At 41.4% G+C, this 17,926-nt stretch overlaps 2 long non-coding RNA genes across 2 annotated transcripts in view; one reads left to right on the forward strand and one right to left on the reverse strand.

The window, feature by feature from the left end:
* The window catches only part of LOC137653095 (uncharacterized), a 62,343-nt gene extending 50,796 nt beyond the window's left edge, over positions 1-11,547 (forward strand). Inside the window, exon 3 of the long non-coding RNA XR_011046388.1 lies at positions 11,108-11,547. This is a non-coding gene — a long non-coding RNA (uncharacterized lncRNA). The remainder of the gene's footprint in view (positions 1-11,107) is intronic.
* A 150-nt stretch (positions 11,548-11,697) lies between these two features.
* The window catches only part of LOC137653096 (uncharacterized), a 169,622-nt gene continuing 163,393 nt past the window's right edge, over positions 11,698-17,926 (reverse strand). The window contains exon 2 of the long non-coding RNA XR_011046389.1: positions 11,698-12,139. This is a non-coding gene — a long non-coding RNA (uncharacterized lncRNA). The remainder of the gene's footprint in view (positions 12,140-17,926) is intronic.

Genomic DNA, 17,926 nt, shown 5'->3' on the forward strand with positions numbered 1-17,926 from the left:
AATCCTCCTATTTAAGGACTCGAAGAACTGTGTGTAATATCTCATGCCTCGGCGATTTGCATCTGTCTCCTCGACCTCTTGACGCTCCAGCCTTAGAGAGGCTATGACACGTGGTCTGATACAGTCAGCTACCTCGCGAGCCACGAGGACTTGTCAAACCAAGACTCCAGGCAGTCCCTACAGGAAGTCCTAACTGCTGGAGCCAAGACAATGGACTTCTTATCCGCTACAACAGCGAGCATGTAGAGCAATTGGGTTCTCAAAAGGAAGGATCAGTAGTTCCCAGACTTCCTTTTGTACCTCAGTGAGGAAAAGCTCCTCTCAGTCTCGCCGATTAAGGGCTATCGCTCAGCCTTGAGCCTCATCTGTAGACTGAGAAGGGGTTGACCTCTCCGCCTAAGAAGACATCACCTTGGTTGATTCGGAGTTTTGAGTGATCTTGCCCCCCAGTTGAGATTAGACCATCACCATGAGACGTGTCTTACGTTCCCTGAAGGGTCTGCCCTATGAGCCCTCAAGGGCCTCAGGCTACTTTCTGATCCTTAAAACAGTCTTCCTCGTACCTCTGTCCTCGGCTAAAAGGGTCAGTGAGCTACATGGTCTGTCTTACGTCACCCCTTCTAAGGGATGGGGGGGGGGGTGTCTCGCAACCTCGCACCGGGCTTGGTGGCTAGACTCATAATCCTTCATCTACCAATGAGAGATTTTGAGAATTTCAGTTTTCCACCCTTGATAAGGTAACACAGGATACAGACCAGTTGTTACTATGCCCAGTCAGGACGCTAAAGAAATATATGAAGCGCACCAGACCTTTCAGACCATGTCTCCGTCATCTCTTCCTTAGTACCAACAAGGTAAAGAAGAGAACCTCTTGCAACACCATCCCTTTCTGGCTCAAGAAAGTTATTGCGAGATCTTTTTACGGAAACCCAGAGGCAGCACAACCCAGAGCCCATCAAGTTAGGGGAGTGGCTGCTTCATTGGCATTTAAGAGAAATTTCTGTCTCCCAAGTCTTACGTGCTGGGGTCTGGAAACTCCAATCTACATTCACCGCTCACTATTTGAGCGACGTGACACATAGGTCTCTAGACACCCTTTCTATAGGGCCTATTGTGACAGGTCAGCGGGTGCTGTAGCTACCTTGCGCCCTTTCAGGGGACAGTAACCATTGGCTGAGGATACTGGGTTACACTAGGTTTTAAGAAGGACATCCATCTATCTTATTTGTCTCCTTCTCCCTCCCATCTGGGGATCCGTCTGTATCCAGTTTCAGCTGGACTCGCCAATGGAAATAAGGTATGATACTCATCTGATTCCTCTCACAAGGTATAAGTTATACTCGTGGTCACGAGGTTTCCCCTTTGCAAGGTCGGGGGAATCCTAAGTTTGAAGGGATCCGAGTCGAATGTTCCTGACCCAATTCATCCTGAAACATTTGTTTCCTCGAAGCTACAAACCTTCAGTCGTGCTGAGATTATGGGGATCTACAAAGAAAGAAGTTTAACGGAAGATTGTTGCTTCAATAGAGTCTAGTCTTAAGACTATCTTCCCTAGGAATAGGGAACTCCTTGGCCACCCTGGCCTCAAGACTAAATCTCCTATAGTAAAGAATGAGGGTTTGTATCAAGTGTAGGAACAAATGACAAACTTGTAACAGAGTTTGTATTTTTCCTAACATACAAACCCGAATTCTTACACAAATTTTCCCTCCATCACCGCTCCCCTAGGATTGTCCTAGCTAGAATTTGATTAAAGGTGAACAGCAGCTACCGACCGGCAGTCCCTCACCACTAATAGGTGGGTAATTACCTTTCCCAGTCGTTAACGACCTTGTTAAGGTTTTTCTGCCGTATTAGCTAGAATATCTCCTATAGTAAAGAATTCAGGTTTGTATGTTAGGAAAAATACAAACTCTGTTATAAGTATCATTTTTGAGAAGTAAATGGTTTATTCCTTGAATTATAAATGTCCTATTAACCTTAGTTGTTCTAATGCAAATACAAACCTTTGTCATATACATTGATTTACTCTGTTGCTGATTTGCCACAATCATAATTAAAATCCTGTGGGTCTGGAAACATGTATGGTTACCCTGTGGACCCACCTGTGCTGGATAGGAGCATCGAAGCTTGCAGCTTCATTACCACTTTGCTCTTGTTCTGCTACTCAACTGCTGCCCACACTATACTTTTGTGCTTTCTCTTTTTCAGTGATTGTGATTGAGTCTGTCTCAAGTGTGTATGAGGACCTGCCTTGGCCTTGGAGGTCACCTTGCGGCATCTTTATAAGTCCGGTGGAGGTCATCCGCTGCTTTTATAGGTATCATGGTAAGAGTTGCTTGATGAGCTCCCCTTGTGAATTTTGTTGGGAGTGGTTGTTCTCCCAGTGAGAAAAGTATAGCAGTTTGCATTAGAAGTCTTGGAGTGGGATAGTTACCCTTCTGCTTCTTCCTCCATAGAAGACAATAAGCAGAAACCTCTTCATTGTTCTGATTTTTCCGTCTGATTCTTGTTTATCGGAGTTCCAGGAGCTCTGATAACAAAGAATAAAGCCATTTAATCCAACACAAGTTTGTTGATGTGCTGTCTCCAATTATGCTGAATGAAGCAGAGGATACACGCTGATTATGATCCTTTGACTTAGCACGTAATCAGCCAGAACAGGATTCTTTACTGGAGCCATTAATTTTGCCAGATTTTGTGAACCATAACAGGTCCCCAATTCCACAAACGAGTGTGCAAAGCTCAGGGGACTAGCTATATATTTCAGATCTAAAATGTGGCTCCAGTTATGCCTCCCATGACTAGAAGACTTGTACTATTCACTGGTATGGTCTCCTAGAGATTCGGGTCTTCCCTTCACTCTGAAAGGTCCTAAAGGTAACTTCTCTCCTAAGAAGGCAGCAGCTAGTTTCACTCCCAAGAAAAGCATTGACTTTTCCGGATACCGCACAAAGATTCACGGTGTCATCTTCCACTGAAATGGAAGTTATTTTTCCCAGATCACAGAAAACTTTTCCGTTCACTTCCCCAAACAAGAAGAGTAAATGCAGTCCTACAAGCATGCATACCCTAGTAAATGCGCTGGTAACTGTATGCACCCACAGACAGAATACACTTCCGCCTTTTCACGAATATCAACGACACGCTCAGGCATGTATGAAACAATTCTCTATTATCTAGGTTGATGCATCCTGTTACAGGTACATCCAGAGATGAAAATGTTAGATCTACACCCAGGTTAAAACCTAAATTAGAAAGTGATTTTTCAGGTTTCTAGGTGAGGCCTCTGCACCAGTACAAAAGGAAAAGGACTGCAGACCCGTATCCATTATTTCCTCGCATTAGCCTCTTCTCATCTTTGCTTATCGGGATTAGCCATCCCTTAAAAGACAGGACAGATTCCCCACCATGTGGCTCTACAATGATACAGAGAATCTCGGTGGGACACATCTGATAGAGCAAGATTATTACAGCAGTATTAGGTGTCTGATAGGGAGAATAAGCCTTCTCTTCCCTCTCCATCGTCTTGGGAACCAAAGTCTCCAGCTCGTAATAATAGGTACAGTACTATAGACTTTCATTCTCCTCAACTTCTACATACTCTTTAGGAGCAAGGCTAGAGAGGGATATCCCTGAGAGGATAAAGAACCCTAAGACCTAAACAAAACAGGAACCCAAACCATCAGTGCCAGATGTAGAGCCAGATCCATTGAAGTTGATCATCGTAGAGGACTGCCCAGAACAGCTGGTTGAAGCAACAGGGGTCGCTCCCTTAGAAGTACTGTACCGATGTCTGGACCAGGGGAAGAGTAATTTTTTTCAAAATAATAAGCTCACGCTTTATTGACGGACTTGGTGAACAGCCTCATGCCCAAGTAACGGGAAGACGTTGCACAAACAATGTTCTGTCCAGAACCCTAGAACAATTTCCATAAGTTCGATGTCCCTTTTTCAAACCAGGCTCTGGACATCATGGATGTTCAAAGCAAACCGTGTTCTGGCACAGAGAACTATTGAAATAGTCATTGAAGTTACTGTACCTCCTCCAGCTATATCAGCAAAGAGTGTTCTGTGTTCACCCTAGTCCACTTCCGATTGACCCAGACATTGCAAACCTAACACTGGCCACGTCCAGTGACAAGCCAATTCAATTACCTTCAACCAATTTTGTGTGCCATCGCTACCAAACATGGCAGTGATTTCACCATTTTAGGTCTGCTCCTGGCTGGACCATTGGTCAGGTACAGTATCGGAATATCAGGCAAATCCCGAAACGAGAAAACAATGTGAAGATCTTGCTTGTTCAGGGGAGAGGGTGTTAGTTTGTTCTTCGCCAAACAGCCTTCATTTTGAGCAATTGCGTGCTGAAAAGGAGACGCACAGTAATTGCGAAGTTCGCGTGGCATGCGAAGCATAGATACAGTCGGCTCCCCCTCTATATGAGCTTATTCTTTGCAATTTAGCTTCTTTGAGATACAGAACCATATAACCTTTTAAATAAAAAATAAAAATCACGAGAAATATTCTCATAGCAGGACGATTTCAAACAGCCCGCGCTCCTTTGCTCTTTGCTAGCTTCACGCCACTTCCCACTCTCCTCCGATCTTGTTCTGACTTGTCACCATAGATGCCATTTCAGCACCTTTTGCACTACATCTGGCACATTTCCTGGGAATTTAGTGCATTTTGACAATCTGGCATGGTTTCGCTATTTTACGCCATCACGAAATAGTGCTTTTCCCACAGGTAATAGAGTACTGTATATGATACTGTTTGATAAACTGGTTTCTTCCTGAGTCTTTCTTCCCAATTTCAGCGTTATCATTGTTATATCTTGAAAAATTATTTGAGTTTGTCTAGTGCATAATGGAAGTTCTTGTAGCTCGTATTCAACATCAGAAATGACAACCCTGCCCGTCAGTCTTGCATTGTCTTTCCTCGCGTGTGTATCTCCCACTTTGGTCCTTTTTCATCAGAAACATGTTTTCATGTAAAAAAGTGATGTATTTGTATACAGTAGTATGTACTGTACTCCTAGACATTCTTTATATACTGTATACGGGGTAGCATACTGTAGACATGTGATTTCCTACAGTACTGCGCAAGACAATGCCGACGCTTCAGGAATTTAGTCATGCTTCAAGACTGTGTAGAACTTCATATGAAAAGGGTTGGAAGTCGTCGTATAAAATATGTTAACTTGGTTAACCTTAAATTGTATACATATCGTATACAGGTAATCATCGACTTATGGCAGAGATAAGGACCAAGAGACACGTAATTCGATCTTGATGTATTGGAATGTGATATCTGATGTTCCTCAGGGTAGTGGTCTCGGGCCATTACTTTTCATGCTATATACACGTACAATACATGGTTTGGCCTGAAAAACTAGTTTATTGCATAGGCAGATAAGGCTACTCTATCAATTCCATCTCCTGAATGTAGATCTACGGTTGCTGAATCCCTTAATAGAGATTTATCCAAGTTAGTGCACGTAGGTAGTGCACCCGTCGAGATATTAGTTTACTAGTGCGAGTGTGTTAATGAGCCATGGACTGGCTGGACAGTACTACATTGGATCCCTCTCTCTCTAGTTAAGGCAGATCTTTCCTTAGCTTACACATGCACCAAATAATCTGACCTATACTTTCCACGTTCTCCTCTGTCCCCATACACCTGACAACACTGAGATTACCAAACAATTCTTCTTTGCTCAAGGTGTTAACCACTGCAATGCAATTGTTCAGAGGCTACTTTCCTCTTGGTAAGGATAGAAGAGACTTCAGCTATGGTAAACAGCTCTTCTAGGAGGACACCCAAAATCAAACTATTGTTCTTTAGTCTTGGGTAATACCATAGTCTCTGTACCATGGTCTTCCACTGTCTTTGAATAGAGCTCTTTTGCTTGAGTGTACAGTCGGACATACTATTTTGTTTTACTTCACTTCTCTGTTTTTATTGTTTGTTTTTCCTGATTTCCATTCCTCACTGAGCTATTTTTCCTTGTTGGTGCACTTGGGCTTAGCATCCTGCTTTTCCAACCAAGGTTGTAGCTTGGCTAGTAATCATAATATAATAATAATGCAGCATTAAGTTGAATCCTATCAAAACTTAGTGTGATTGTAATAAGGTTGAGGGCAGTGAACAAATCATTGGCTGATTAAGAAAGTTATCTTTAATGATGATCAATCTATCCTGAAGAAATGTTAACATTCTACATGATTTTGAGTAATGTTCTGTCTGGTCCTTAGCAGCTAAATCTTGTCTTACTTTCTTGGACAAAAACTTATTATGTATTAAATTTCCTATTCCAGATTTAAATGTTAATCTCTGGCACCATTGTTCAGTTAGTTCTGATACATGTATAAATTTTTTCATAATTCTGACCATCCTTTGCATTCATATCTGCCCAGACTGTACCATCTTGTACCCACTGTACTAGGTATGCAGTTAATTCTAACAGTCTGCCTTCTCCATCATAAGCCTCATCACAACACAGTATTCCAGAAGTTTTATTCCAGCCATGATCAGATTGTGAAAATCTCTAACTAATCAGGCGGTTGAATTGGTTGAAGTTTAAACTTGCAGTGAATGTTTTTATGTAGAACAGGTTGACATTCTCTTTTCAGTGTTTATATATAACTGATCTATATTAACATTGTTGCTGATCTTAAAGATATTTTATACAATTACTTTTCCTTTAGTGTTGTTTCCTTTTCTCACTGGGCTGTTTTCCTTGTTGAAGCCCTTGGGCTTGTAGCAACCTGATTTTCCAATTGGAGTTATAGCTAAACTAGTAGTAATAATAATAATGATAATAATTTCAAGTTTCTTCCTATTTCCTAATGTTTTGCAGCTTAAAAATTGTATTTTAGACGATCTATGGTAAATAGATTTTTAAAGAAGTATAACATAAAGAAATTTCTTTACATAGCTGTGCAACAATTACTAACAAATCAGAGTTGAAACTTCTTTACACCAAACGCCTACCTAACAAACTAGAGTGCTTGTTATGTGACTGCCAAGTTGACATTGAGACTTGAGTACAGTAGGGATATAACAGTATGATATTTATGTTAGACACTGGTAAATCTTATTACTTTAGAAGAGGAATTGTTATATAAGGGAAAACTTTGAAACTCGCAGTTTTCTAGGTTGTAATGTTGACATTCCAAACTTCTGGAGATTTAAGCAATACAAACATCAGGCGAGTATAGAAATACATTTTTTTTTTTTTCAAATGCACCTTTAAGTGAAACTTGGGAACCATGTACATTTACCTGTGCCCCACACTCTAATCTACATTGATGCTTCATGTGTAATATGGGCCCTATCCAGCTATGAGCAGCTGAAGTTGCTGTGACTGGATAGTGGTTCCACTAAAGGCCCTTTATATTTCAAATTGATTGGTTAGTATGAAAAAATTTTTCTCTAATGAAGAATTGACAATTTTTATGTTTCCTGGACCTTAACCTAAAAATATTTGAATTTCATTATCTACACTATGCTTATATTTGAAATCAGGCTAATTAGAAGTAGCAAGGTTTGCTTAGGATGATGGTCGAGATGAAATAATTCAAGGACCGTGAATACAAACCTTCATCATTTATGGGTTAGCTCTGTTACAGTTTTGTTACGACCATATTGATGAAATATTGTGGATCTGGCATTGTATGGTTGCATGTTATTACCACCAGTGCTTGGTGCATCGGAGCTAGCACCTTTTGTTACCGCTTGGTTCTTGATACATCCAGTTGTCTGTTTCTGACCTCTTCAGTGCTTTCTCTTTTCAGTGATAATTGCTAATATTGTGTGCGTGAGAACCTGCCCCAACTTTGAGAGTCCTGTGGAGGTTGATCTGCATCCTGTATCCCGGAGGCAGAGGAAAGAGATGCAAAATGAAACCCCACTTGTAAATTTTGCCACACTTGTAAATTTTGCAGGGAGTGGTTGCCCTCCCAATGGGAGAAGTAAAACGGTTGCAAAGAAAAGGGATTGTTCCCCTTCTGCTTCTTCCTACATGGGAAGCAAGAAGCAGAAACCCAGTTTTTCTAGTCTGACTTCTCCTGTATAATACTTATCGAAGTTTTCAAGGATGCCAGTAACGAAAGATGGCAACAATCTATTCCAACATGATTTTGTAGATAATCTCCAATAGTTCTCAATGAAGAATACTCAAAGTGATCATGGCCCATTAGAATTTACACTTAAAGCAGAGGATGATGTCACAGGACAGGTACCATTTCTTCCACCAGGGCTTGATATTTCTAATAGATCTCCATATCCCCCCTAGGAGTGTGCTGAGCTCATGTGACCAGGTGTTTATTTCTGATTTACGATACCAGGGAGTCTTCTGTATGGTCCACGAGTTTCTTGTGTTAAACTTACACAAGTCTCTCTAAGGTTTGCGGTGATAAATGTATTTTGAAAAGTTTCATATTTTCATTGTACCTTGTTTCAATGGTGTTCCCTTGTCTGGTCTTCAGCTACTGAATCTGATTTTAATTCGTTGGTCAGGAACTTGCGGTTTATGGAGTTGGTTTTAAACGAGCTGGAACTGACATTGTCAACATGATCAATTAAAGAGAAGTTCGTGACGTCAGCGTACATTTGGTATATATTCAAAATATATACTAGAATGAATATGGAGTAATTACTCAAAAGTGTCACTATTTGTGAATTGTATATTTTATTTGGTAAATACTTGACAATAAAACTTACCCTTTTTTTAAAAAAACTTTTGTGAGAATGACTATTTTTGCAGCGTATGTTTTTATTGCCGGGAAATTGGCAGGCATCCTTAGGCCGTGGTCAATAGATGGCGTTGTGTAGCAAACCATCGTCTGGGAAAATTAGTCGTTCAAGATAGTTTCTTTGAAAAAAGCATTAATAAGATTTATCATAAAATATTTAAGAAATAAAATGTACATTTCACAAATGGCGACATTTTTGAGTAATTACTCCATTTTTAATTTAGTATATATTTTTAATATACAGTATACCAAATGTGCGCTGACGTCACGAACTAATCTTTAGTTGACGATGTCAATTCCAGGTCGTTTAGTACCTCCTCCCCCAACATATCTTGCTATTCGGTTTTGCTTTCCCAGCATTTAAAGAACCTCCTAATTACAGTACAAGAAGAGGGTAACTGCAGGCTTGCATAATTTTTTAGTAAGTGGAGAGTGTGCTCTTGTGAACAATTACCTCTCTGCCATAGTCGTTCAATTACTTTATGTATGTTGCAAAAGATTTTTCATAATCCTGACCATACTTTTGCCTTCAGATCTTATCGACAGTACCATCCTGTCAAGGATAAGCTGTTAATTCTAATAGTCATGCCTTCACTGTATTGTAGGAATTAATTCTCTAGCTGTGACCAAGTTGTGAAATGATTTTCCTTATCAGTTAGTTGAATCAGTGGAACATCAAAAGTTCAAACTTGCAGCAACTGTTTTTATGTTGAACAGGCTGACTTGAGTCTATATTATAAGATGATGTTTTACTGTTGATATTGTTTGTATAATATTTTATATCAATTGTTCATCCCTTCTTTTAGATTATTTCCTTATTTCTCTCTTTTTCTCACAGGGCTATTATTTGCCTGTTGGAGACCTTGGGCTTATAGCATCCTGTTTTTCTAACTAGGTTGTAGCTTGGCTAGTAATAATAAAAGGTGTCTCCACACCATACACCAAAGAGTACTACGACTGCAACTTCTTAACACCTTTCGTCAGCATTTGGAGGAGGCAGAGAAGAGATTTGGTTAACACTATTATTGATTGAACCCTTTTGCCACCCCCTCTCACTCGAGAATTGCTGTAATTTGAAGCACACAAAGTCAGGGGGTGTAAGCAAAATTTTATGCTTTTAAGAGTATCTCTGTGAGACAGGTTTCAGCCAGAGGTGAGGAAAAGTTACAATCAAGTTATACTACCCATACCTGCAATATGTGACTCGCGGGTCTCTAGACACGTCGTGTTGGAGCAGATATAGCTACCTTGGCTCCTCTTGCAGGACCATTAACACCAGATCGGGCAAGGTTACACGTGAATCTGGGATGAAAGGAAGGGCCAACTGGCCTTTCTCTTTTCCTCTTGTTACTCCCTTCTGGGGTACTGCAATAAAAACCTAGCCAACTGCTGACTTTATTTCAATGCAGTTAACCCTACTCAACTTGTATGCTTTTTTATACACAGTTATAGAAGTGTCTTTAACCTGTACTCCTTAAGACGGGGAGTGTGGCATAACCAAGCAAACTCTATATGTATGCTGTATAGATAGATTCAGGCAAATCCATTATTTATAATTCCGGTTTTACAACATATATATTCAACTCTACTCGAACAACCCCTTAGGGTAGGGCTCATGTACCTGCTAGTAAAGTTAAATAAACCACTGGTGTACATGGTATAAGGAACCTCCCGGGACAAGTTTGCCAGTTGGACCGGGGACTTCCTACCACCTAAGGGTTTCCTATGTAAAGGACAGTTTGTAATTGTGGGAACAAATACCAAATTTTGAAGTAATATGTATTTTTCCTTAACTATACCAAATTACAGTAGTCCTTTACTCATACTTGCCTACCATCACTAACCCTCAAGAAAATTCCTGCTGCTCTGTGATTTGTCAATTAGAGTGGGGGTTGGTGGCACCCCACTACCTTTTATCCAATTGTTGACACATTCATCATAAACATTTATTCCTTATTATTCCATCTTCACTGTTATCATTCCCCTATGTAAAGGACTTTGGGTTTGTACAATAAGGAAGAATACAAATTATGGGTTTGTACAACAAGGAAGAATACAAATTACTTCCAAATTTGTCATTATCATGTAAACATGACCTGGCTCAGATGATTTAGTGAAAGTTTTAGCGAGCCATTTCTTGTTGAAGAATCGGATACATAGCCAAGTTTTTAAGGTCAGTAAGAGCAATCATTTTCAAGTTAAGTTTATTGTAAACCCAAGATTATTTTTTTAACTTATTCCTGCATACAATTTCTTCCAACTTATTCCTGCATACAATTTCTTCCAAAACTCATATAAATTTATCACAATATTGTTTCCAACATTAATTTATATATTTATATCCACAGAATTCTAATAATACCCGGAAAGAAAAGGGACCTCAAACAACAACACACAAAGGGCAAATAGAAGATTGGTCATTTGAAAATTGAAGAGAGAAATGGCATGTAGGATATAAAAAAATTTTCAAGTGTTATCACAAGGATTATTCAAAATACGTAAGGTCATGGCTTCAGGATGAAAATAAAATCTTCCTCCAATGTATTCTTCTAGAATCTAATCTATTACTTTTACAACATTATTTTCTAACCATCTCCTCTTTTCTCTCCAACAAACATCATAAAAGGAGGGGTGACACTCTGGAGATCAATATTGAATTTCCAATAACAACTGCACCCAGCTCTTGAAATTACTTCCTTGCCCTGTTGTATAGTTATTTTATTATCTACTCTCTCTTGCTAGCACTCATCTCTCTGCTGTTTTATTAGCTTCACAAAATTGTTGATGGTCATCTCTCCTGTTTCCACTCTTCCTTTCAATTAGTCTTCTATCTCTCTCAATTGATCTTGTTCAATTAGTCTTCTATCTCTCTCAATTGATCTTGCTTTCTCACCTTCATACCCTGTTGTTTCCTCTGCTCTTTAATACTGTTGCATCACTCTGGAACAGTTTCTTCCTCTCAATTTTAGTTTCCTCTCGGTTCATTTGGTTCCTTGCTCCCTCTCCTCCGCACTGCAGTTGCCTCTCATTTTCTGTTTTTTTAGCTTGCTGTTGATTCCTCTTCTCCGGGTAGTTGAGCCCCCTCCTTCTCCAAGTTGATTCTCTTTCCTCTTCTCCTTAAACGTGTTGCAGTTGTCTCCCTGAATAGTCGAGCCCCCTCCTTCTCCAAGTTGATTCTCTTTCCTCTTCTCCTTAAACGTATTGCAGTTGTCTCCCTGAATTTAGGTTACTGTTCCCTCTTCTCCTAATGTTTAATTGCTTCCTCTCCCTGCTACAATAATTTAATTCAACTCTTTCCTTCTCTCTACTTGCTCTCCTTTTTTCATTTTCCATCTGGCTGTTGTTTACTCATTCTCTGTTGCAGGTTTGCTTAAACGCGCCTTTTCCTTCTATCTTCTGTTGCTTCCTCTCCTCATATCTAAAACTTATTCTTGAAAGTCCAAATAAAAATATATGAACATAACTATGCCTATATTTATGCATATATTTAATTCTAACTATGTATAAATATGGATAAATATCCATACAACATCGTGTTCAAATAGAAATAAATTGATTATGCCTATATTTATGCATTTTCAATTCTAACTATGCCTAAATATGAATGAATATCCATACAACATAGTGTTCAAATAGAAATAAATTGATTGTGCCTATATTTGTGCATATTCAATTCTAACTATACCTAAATATGAATAAATATTCATACAACATCGTGTTCAAATAGAAATAAATTGATTATGCCTATATTTATACATATTCAATTCTAACTATGCCTAAATATGAATAAATATCCATACAACATAGTGTTCAAATAGAAATAAGTTTCCACTCAGTACTGGGAACCAAACGTTGGCCCCTTCTAATGAAGGGCCGGGTCGAGACTAACCATGCCATGAGAGGCTATCTACTGTTCCTTGAAACTCTGGTCAGTGAACAGATGAATCAATAGAATACTAATAGCCAGTAAATAATGTTAGACCCGGTTCTGAACGTCTGAGTCAGGGGTGGCCAACCTGTGGCGGATGCGCCAACAGTGTCACATTTCATGAATACAAGTGTCGAACTATACCCCAAAAGATAGTACATTAAATGATTTTTCTTTAAAAATGATTTTTATGAGTTGTACAGTTGATCCCAGCCTGTGAATAGGATCACTAACCAAAGTTCAAGGAACATCCAGACTTATGTCCCCTTTCTTTTACAGAAGGTTCGCCTACATGGTTCCCGTCAGGATGATGATGAATCTCTCTGGCCTGCAAGAGAGGCTCTCCGCCCTTGGTTATCAAGGTTGGGAAGAAATGCTCCATCTAGAGGTCCCTGTCTCCTCAGAGTGTCCTCTCTAAGGTTGGACGACGACCCCATGGACGGGCAGGTAGGTGGGGATGAATTTTGAGCCTTCAGCTTTGCAATTACCTACGTCACCGACCTAGGACCCTTAATGGATCCTGATGTTCATGTTACCCTGCATAAACCGTGACTGCTAAAAGCAACACATTCTAGGGAAAACCAAGGGGCTATGACGGAGATCAAAAGTATGGTAGTGAGTCAGATCCATTCAGGAACTCAGAAGTTTCCCCCTACAGCCCCAGGCATATCGAAGTAACCTCCTTCGATAAAAACAACGCATAGAGATTTGCCTTACATGTTCCATATATAGATGGTACCATAAATCTGGATGGCATAGACATCCTCCCTCTGGGGGACCTAGAATTTACTCCCAGGTACTAGAATTCCCGTTCAACGGATTCATTCGATTGAAAGAGATTGCCTTGGTTAGGTTAGACAAGGTACCGAAGGTAACAGTAGTATTTCCTAAAGGGCAGGCCCGATCTGTCTGGACCAGGATGTTGTCAGTCTGGGGGTTACGATAATTCCAAGATCTGCCCTTCCAATTCGACCTACACGTTTGATGGTCTGATCGGGTTAGTTGTGGGAAATACGTTCTGTCTGAGGCCTCTATCAGACAGGAATCGATAGTCGGTTACCCACTCGTCATCACAGCCTCCCTCCGATTCGACGTCTATGCATCCAAATCCCCCTCATCAGGTGGTCTACCTCACTGATTCCCCAGGTACACAGCCCAACCCCGTTGGGATGTTTTACCTGCATACAGCCCTAGATCCGAACCCTCAGGCTCCTCTCGTGGACACCAGAGAGGAAGCTACAGGAGTAGAAGACAGTCTCGCCATCGAGACGGACCTAGAAAAAAGGGGGCTCGGAGAAGGAAAGTACCTAGATTCACCCCCTCACAACGCGGTGGTCCCGGTAGGGGGTAGACTTTACCACTTTCGAGACCATTGGACCTTCGGTCTGTGGGCTCATAGCATAATCTCTAAAGGTTTGAGGTGAAAATGGTCACAAGGTCCTCCTCCTCCACCAGTGACCTTCTCCCAGAAATCCACTCCCATCCTGGAAGAGTACACCACAGGGTTACTCAAGAAGAAGCAATCAAACGGGATCGATCACTGAAGTTCCAAAGCCACCTGTTCACAATTCCGAAGAAAGGCTTGGCGGCATTGAGAGTGGACCTGGACTTGTCAAGCTAAACTCTTACATTCTCTGCGACAAGTTCCGGATGTTGACTATCTCTCAGGTACGGACCTTACTTCCCCGTAGGACCGTCACCACCTCTGTCGATCTTACCGACGACTATTATCTTGCGCCTTTAGCTCGAAACTTCTCTTCTTATCTGGGTTTCCGCCTAAGCAGGAAAGCCTTTGTGTTCAAGACATGCCCTCTGGCCTCAATATTGATCCCAGGATATTCACAAAACTAGGAGAGAGAGTGTTAGAACAACTCAGGAACCAAGAGATACAGATCATTGCTTATCTGGCCGGTTGGCTCATTTGGGCCCGGCCGGTCATAGAAGGCAACAGAGCTACGAAGGAATTATTCCAATTTCTCGACAACCTGTGATTTCGGGTCAATCTCCAAAAAATCTCGCCTGCAACCATCAGTCCGCTTAGAATGGTTAGCCATTCAGTGGGACCTTTCGAAGCACACGTTGTCTCTCCCTTCCAAAAGGTAAGAGGAATAGTTTCCAAGATCAAAAAATTTTCTCAAACACAAACAGGTGTCCGAAGAGCCTTAGAAAGTATCCTCGGACTTTTCCAATTCACTTCAGTAACAGATCTAATAAAAGCCAAACTCAAAGACATCAATCGAGTTTGGAGAAAGAGAGCTACAGTACCTATAAGAGACATGGTCTCGAAGATCCCCTCTGTCTTGAAAATGAGACTACACCCATGGTCCGAACCGAAGGACCTCTCCAAATCGGTTCCTCTACAATTCCCACCTCCACAAGTGACATTCCATACAGCCGCGTCTCTAAGTGGATGGGGGGGATTACTCCGAACATCAGATGTTTCAGGTTCTTGGTCACTCTCCATGAAACAGTCCCATATCATTGTTCTCAAAGCCATGGCAGTGTTCTTGACCCTGAAGAGAGACTCTCCTCCGAGGTCGACCCACATCAGAGTAGTGTCAGACAGCACAGACGCAGTACACTACGTCAACAGGGGAGGATCCAAGTCACCCAACCTGAATCAGATCCTGGTCACTATCTTCGCCTGGGCAACAGAAGAGAACTGGTTCCTGTCAGCACCTCACCTAGCGGGAGGCCAGAATGTGAGAGCGGACTCACTATCCAGGACGGATCCACTGGAGTCAGAATGGTCTCTAGACATAATTTCATTCCGGTGGATACTCAGGCTCGTTCCAGGCCTCCAGGTAGATCTATTCGCAACTCAGATGAATCACTAACTTCCTTGTTATGTGACCCCAACCCTGGACCCTCGGGCTTATGCCATGGACGCATTACCCCGGGATTGGAACCATTAGAAGAAGATTTCCCTATCTCCCCCAGGGAATCTTCTAAAAACTTTTACACAAACTACGCTCCTTCCCGGGCGCAGTGGCTTTAGTACCACCTCACTGGCCAAGAACAGTTGGTTTCCTCTCCTCCTCGAGTTGAAACTCAGTCCCATCCGGATCCCGTTCCTCAAACTGACCCGAGTATCCAAACTCACTGTGTCAGATTACTCAAGGATAGCCAAAACTCTAACTTTGTGGACTACAGGAAGTTGGCAGCTCGTAGAGATGCGAACATTGAACCGGAAACGATCTCTTCATCGAATGGGACAAAAAGGGACTCGACAATTCGCCAATATGATTCGGCCGTTAACAACTAGTAGGTCCCCTAAGAGTGCAGACCATACTCGTATGTCCCCGCATTTAGCCATCTCTTTCTTGAGGTTCCTATTTGACAAAGGCCTAACAGTTAGCACTTTAACCACCATCAAGTCAGCTTTGAAGAAGATCTACCTTGTTGGGTTCAACATTAACCTAGCTGATTCCTATTTCTCATCAACCCCAAAAACATGTGCTAGGCTTCTACCTTCGGTTCGGCCACAAAAGGACTCTTGGTCTCTGAACGGTGTTCTCAAACTTGCGATGGACACGGACAATGAATCCTGCTCTTATATCACTCTTCTTAGGAAGACTTTATTTCTAACGGCTATAGCTTCAGGTGATGGAACATCAGAACTAGCAGCTCTCACGAAACCCGGAAAACATAGATTTCCTCCCTTCAGCCGAAGTACTCCTTTCCAGACAAAGCTTCCCTAGCTAAAAAATGAGGATCCGCAAAATAGGTGCTCCTCTCGGAAGATTATTCTTCATCCCCAGGATTTTTCTCCGTGTACAGTCACACTCTCAAGCCCCTTTTTAGCTAGAACTGCCACCCGCTCGTCTGGCTCCTTGGTTATCAGGGAACAAGGAGGTACTATTTCCATTCACGGTATCAGGCAACAAATCCTCTACTTCATTAAACATACTAATCCGGAATCATTTCCCCAGGCTCATGATATACGGACAGTAGATGCCTCCAACAATGATTTCCAGAACAGGGACTTTGGTGATTTTAAAAAATATACGGGTTGGAAATCCCCTATGGTTGTCAAACGCCAATATCTAAAGATCTTACAGGCCCTTAAATACCCAACGATGGCAGAGGGGAGCCTTATCTCTCCCCATTAATCTCCTCTTCTTCCTTTCTTCCATCTCTTCTCTTCTCCCTCCTACCCGCCACTCACACCACGTCGCCGCTCTCCTTGGTAGTTCGTTAGCCCTATGATATTTGCCATGTTTAATTCCTATGGTTTAACTGTTATTGTAGTTACCGTTCCTTTAATGTTTAGATATACTTAGACATGTAAGGTTTGATGCCTTTTGCGATTCGACACTCAGTTGGTTCCTTGTCGTCATTATTATTTAACCTTACGTTCCCTATGTCATTTGGCTGGTTGGTAATTGGACGATTACTTTATTATATCATAGTATTGTCGTACATGGTGATTGTATTCTCCTCATTATGTTATTAATTTATTGGGCTTGGAAGGCATTCTCTGGTACTTTTTCGCCGGCCGTCACAGGTTCGACCCAGAAAAGGGATTTTGACGAAGGAAAAATCTATTTCTGGGGAGAGACCTGTGACGCCCGGCGAAACCCTTCCCGATGATTTTTGTACGGACCCACCCTTTCCTTGCCAAGCCATATGTTCTTGCAGAAGGATGACCTAGTGAGCGCGAGTGGTGGGTGTCGGTAGGGTAACCCAACTGTATTCTCTAGGGCCTGTCACGGCCCTCCCCCTTTGATGAAGGGATTATCTAAATGGAAGACAGCCTGTGAATAGTGTTTTACAAACGCCCTTGTTAGATATACGACACCAACAAGGTGCTCGCGCGAGGGTTGTAACCTCTGCATTCCATGCTTTTAATTTTCTCTGGTATATTTGGAAGATTTATATCAGAAAAAGTACAAAGAAGGACTTTTTCGCCGGGCGTCACAGGTCTCTCCCCAGAAATAGATTTTTCCTTCGTCAAAATCCCTTAACTGTCCTCCTATCTGTTGATGAAATTTCATCTGAAGTCACTTCCTCTTGCTGAAATACTCTCAGGCTACTTGGAAGCAGTTTATGGTAATACAATATCTTGTTGTGCAACTGAAATTATGCTTATTTTCATTTACTGCTCAGGTTTTCTTCCTCTTCTTCCCATAATTGATGCAACCCACAACTTCTCCCATCCTCCTCCGCATCTGCAAGTATCACATTATATAATGAATTGGTAAGATTTAAATCTGATACAGAAATTGTTAATTTACCT

This window comes from Palaemon carinicauda, chromosome 14 (assembly GCF_036898095.1).
Source record: "Palaemon carinicauda isolate YSFRI2023 chromosome 14, ASM3689809v2, whole genome shotgun sequence".
In the NCBI taxonomy this organism is placed as follows: Eukaryota; Metazoa; Arthropoda; class Malacostraca; order Decapoda; family Palaemonidae; genus Palaemon; species Palaemon carinicauda.